Source organism: Dioscorea cayenensis, chromosome 11 (genome assembly GCF_009730915.1).
Source record: "Dioscorea cayenensis subsp. rotundata cultivar TDr96_F1 chromosome 11, TDr96_F1_v2_PseudoChromosome.rev07_lg8_w22 25.fasta, whole genome shotgun sequence".
NCBI classification, from domain to species: Eukaryota; Viridiplantae; Streptophyta; class Magnoliopsida; order Dioscoreales; family Dioscoreaceae; genus Dioscorea; species Dioscorea cayenensis.
In genome coordinates this window covers 12,520,165-12,525,073 of record NC_052481.1, presented here as the reverse complement: position 1 = coordinate 12,525,073, position 4,909 = coordinate 12,520,165, and the positions used below count along the sequence as shown (strand labels likewise).

Genomic DNA, 4,909 nt, shown 5'->3' with positions numbered 1-4,909 from the left:
AGGGGGCAAGGAACCCCGTACAAGAACGAGGACTCTCCAAGCTGAAATAGATATCGAAAGATCGGAAAAATATGGGCTGAACAAGAAGGGCAACAAAGGACATTATCAGATTTTTGCTAGGCCTACAATTCGTGGGACACAATCAAGCATTGTTAGGCCACCGGTAGCTGCCCAAAATTTTGAGTTAAAGCCGGGTTTTATTCAAATGGTTCAACAGTCTGCACAGTTCAATGGGTTAGCCGATGAAGACCCAAATAGTCATATTGAGAATTTCCTCGAAGTTTGTGATATGTTGAAGATCAATGGAGTCTCGGATGATGCAATCCGATTGAGAGCATTCCCTTTTTCATTGAAGGGAAGAGCCAAGCAATGGCTTCATTCACTACCACGAGCTTCTATCACAACGTGGGACGAGATGGTTGAGGCTTTCCTCGCAAGGTATTTTCCCCCGGGGAAATCGGCAAAGCTTCGCAATGAAATATCTTCGTTTGTTCAGATAGAGCTTGAATCTTTATTTGAAACTTGGGAGCGTTTCAAAGACCTTTTGCGGAAGTGTCCACAACACGGGTTCCCCGAGTGGATGGTTATTCAATCATTTTACAATGGGTTGAACTCGAGTACCAAGCAACTCCTTGATGCCGCCGCGGGAGGGACAATGGGAAACAAAACCCCCGAGCAAGCCCGACAACTAATTGAGGAAATGGGATTGAATAGCTACCAATGGAATGCAAGGGAAAGGAAGAGATTCTTGTTATTTTATTGATGTCAATGACGAGATTTCTAATGAATACTTGCAGGAATTGTTACATCCGGATCCATATGAGGAATGGCCGGACATGGAAGAGGCACAATTAAAAATTTGTACGGAACAAGTCCTCAAGGAGCAACCACAAGGAGGATTCATAGAACAGATTTTTAGCCGAGTCAAGAGGTCGAGACATCGTCGCCGGAAGCGCTCCCACACAATAGGAGACAAGTACACACAGCTCCTCACCGACTACCCTCATGGTATCACTGCGGGCCAGGTTTTCCATGATTTATGCGGCGGCCGTCAATATTCTCCAGGCCAGTCGAAGGCCTCTTGCCTCACTCGACCGGCGCACAGGTACATTCATGCAGTTCTCAGCCGGTCAGTGACAGGTCGGGGAGATGGTACTGGTTCACTTCGCAGGACAGATCTTTTGTACCTCCATTCCATGGTCCATGGAGTCCCTCTCCACCTAGGATTTGTGGTCGCCGACTACTTTCGCCATCAGAGTGAGTACTTACGGTTGGGAGCATTGTTCGCGGGACCCTATATCACTCGTCTTATGTTCAAGATGGGTCTGATCCGTTCGGTCAGGGGCGAGGAGAGGGTCAGTAGCCCAATACCATTGGGTTTGGTTACTCTCCGTTTGATGGGCATTGTGAGACGTACAGGCTCAGGTGGATACGCACTAGTGGAGTCGTCCTCTGAGGACGACGAGGAGCCTGCTGAGGCCACAGAGGCACCATCTGCGGCCGAGCCTAGGATCACCGAAGCAGCACCGATAGCATCCACTGATCCAGAGTCATCTACTTCTCGAGTACACGAGCGCCTGGCTCGACTCGAGGCTGCCGTTGCTACTATCTTGGAGAACCAGGTGCGGATTCTGGAGCGACTTGATCGTATTCAGCAGACTCTCGACGAGGAGGTCTCATCCGCTTCTGTACCAGCATCCGCACCAGCACCAGCACCAGCTCCAGATGCCGACGCTTGAGGCGTCACATTCATGAGACTTTTTATTTTGTTTTCATTTTATGTTTTTATGTGTTTTATCTTTAGTTTGTGAACTTTTGTGCTCAGAAAGGTTTCACCTTCTGAGAGTTATCTTTATGCTTTCGTTTTGTTATTTGTTTGCACTCGTATTCCCTTTTCTATTTTATTGAGCTTTACTGAACCCCTTGTATTCCGTGCAGATGGCCTTGAGAGTGATGTTGTTGATGTTTTAGTCATAGACACGATCATGTGCTTTATCACATGGTCGTGTGAGCTTCACAACCCGATGAACACATACACCCATGAGTTAGGCTTCACCAACCGATTAATGAGGAGTTCAGGGGAGTATTGTTTTAATTGCATTCCCAAACACATTATGCTTCCATTGTTATTATTTTTATTGTGCTTGCATGCGTACATTGAGGACAATGTACATCTTAAGTGTGGGGGAGGGTTCACCTTATACATGACCTTTTTACTTGTGTTTTTCATGAGCATGCTCTTGTTGCCAATGAAGGTTCACCTTAGGGTTAAGAGTTTAATTCTTAGTTTTTTTGGAGGTTATAAACATGGATTTTTATCATGCTCTAGTTTTCATCCAATTTCATTGAATATTTTTTTGTCCGATTGCTCTTTGTGCACTTCTCTCACTCATTAGACCTATGAAGACTCTAGTTCATTATGTTTGGGACTTTAGTATGCTAGTTTTATTTATAAAAAATTTTTGGAAATTGTTTGTTGTTTGTACATAGGGTGTGGAAAGAGCTACCACCCATGATGTATGTAGCTACTCTCACAAGTCGGATACTTGTTATGCCCTAATGAGAGAAAGAGCTATCTCATGGGATGTGTGAAAGCTACCACCCTTGGTAGAAAGAGCTACCACCTCAAAAGTGTGAAAAGCCACCCGGGAGGCATCTTGGGGAAAGGGCTACCTTAGAGGATTGTGTGAAGCTACTACCTATTCTTTTTTTGTTCATAAATAAGTCCCGCTTTTAATAAGAACTTGGTAGTGGACATAGTGTTGACATGAGTTGAGTTTTTTTCACACACACACGCATTCGGATTTTATCATATTCATTTTTTTGATTGGATTGTTTGCTAGAGCATTGATTATTTTTTTGTCTAGTGTTTTATTTTTCTCCATAACTTTAGAATTTCATTCTTGTACCTTCTTGGTGAACCTAAAAGCCAATCACTTCTCTTTTTATTCCCATGAGTTTAATGTTTAATTTTTGCTTGAGGGCAAGCAAAGGCTTAAGTGTGGGGGAGTTTGATAAGTGCTTGAGTGAACATGTTTTTTTATGCTTGTTTTACATACATTGAGCATCATATTTTTATATGGTTTATGTCTCATTTCGTGTATTGGGTGTTCTTTTTATGCATGTAGGTTGTGAAGGCATTGGGATTTCAAAAGGGAGCGAAGATAGGCTATTATGGCATAATATTGGGAGTTCTTGTACAAATCAAGTTGGAAGATACAAGAGGGGTTCATGTATGAGGAGATGTGTGCCAACTTCCATAGTTTTTTTGCAAGCCAAGTTATTAATGGAAGGGCACAAAGGCAGCCATGTCTCCACATCCCTCCTCCTTGTAAAGATTTCAAGACCTTTCAAGACGCATTGATGAAGGAAAAGCCGGATAGCCTACCATATGATCGTGTGCCCGATCGTGTGGCCTTAAGAGGAGAATGTTCATCGTTGTGCAGCAGGAATATCAGTAGCGGAATTCATCGAAGCGGAATCATCGTAGCGAATCATCGTAGCGATTCATCGCTCACGCGCCCGCTGAAATTCCCGCGCGCCGCGGGAATTCCTGCAGCCCACGCGCGTGGAATATCCACGCGGCGTGGGCACGTGATGCACGCGTTTTGAGGCTATAAATACACCTTTTGGCCGATTCTAAAGGGACTTTTTGCGGAGCTTTGAGCATAGACATTGAGAGAGAGACGGCTAGGGGTTTGAGGAGAAGGTCTTCGCCAATTGATAGGGAGTTCTTCACCAACTTTGATAGATTCCTTCGACGTCATAGCATTTTTGGGGGAGCCATTGGCAACCTAGCTTCGGAGAGGAATCCTTCAAGACGTAGAACTACCAATCAAGGCCAATCCGCATCGAATTCGAGGGGGTTTTTCTCTATGGGTTTTATTGCTTTTCATTGTATTGATTATTGTTTTGTAACTAGGCCCATGGAGGGCTAAACCCTAGTAGGTATTTGGGCATGTGAACCCTAAGATTTATATTTTTTTGGATTGATTCTCTTAATGTTTCTAGTTAATCCGAGTTGTCTTGAGTTTTAATCTTGTGATTTAATTGCTTGCTAGTGTTGTTAATCCTTGTGGTTGATTACATTGCATGATTTAATACTTTAATGTGTGAAGTTTCCATTAGAGTTGGAGTTCCAAGATTAAAGAGGGTTGAGAGGGTGAGCCTTGAGATGGAGGAATGTCCCCTTTCCCTTTCGATTGAGTGTTTCCTATCTCCGTATTCCATATTCTCTTTGCAACCATATTCGGTGTGAGGCGTGAGATTGCTCGATTTCTCCGCCGGGACCTTGTAGGGGGTTAGGATCCTTCGCCGGGAATTAGGGTTGGATCTACATTTAGGAATCGGTTTCACTCTTAGGTTTCCTTAGAGCATATTGCGGTCATATGGGGTGTGAAGTGTTGAGATTGCTCGATTTCTCCACCGGGACCTCGTAGGGGACTAGTGCCTTTTGCTTGGAGACAAGAATTGGCTATCGTTGGACTACCTCGACTCATTAGACTCGATTCTATGAGCATTTAGTGAATCTTGAGCGTTAAAGAAGATCTTAGGGGGATCATTGCCCGAATACCTCATCCTTAGTGATTGAGACTCTTCTACTTTTATTTCTTGCATACTTGTTTGCTTTTGCTTTGCAATTAGTTCACTCCATTATCTTAATTGATTCCGACTAGATAATTGAGAAGTGGTTATTACTAGTACTTCCGTTCCTTGTGGATTCGACTCACCCGACTCACCGGGTAATTATTACTTCGACACTCGTACACTTGCGATTCACGCACGCATATTCGGACGTGTCAAATCCCTAGAGCTTATTGCAACTTTATTCGAGTGCGAGGTTGAGAGGTTATTTAATCTCTCCTCCGGGACATGAATAGAGTTAGGCATAGTTGACCTTAGATTTGGG

At 43.8% G+C, this 4,909-nt stretch overlaps 1 non-coding gene across 1 annotated transcript; it reads right to left on the bottom strand.

The window, feature by feature from the left end:
- Window positions 1–464: 464 nt before the first annotated feature.
- On the bottom strand, window positions 465–570 carry LOC120272711. Its single transcript, XR_005540252.1, has one exon. It is a non-coding gene; the product is annotated as a small nucleolar RNA R71 (small nucleolar RNA).
- Window positions 571–4,909: the final 4,339 nt, after the last annotated feature.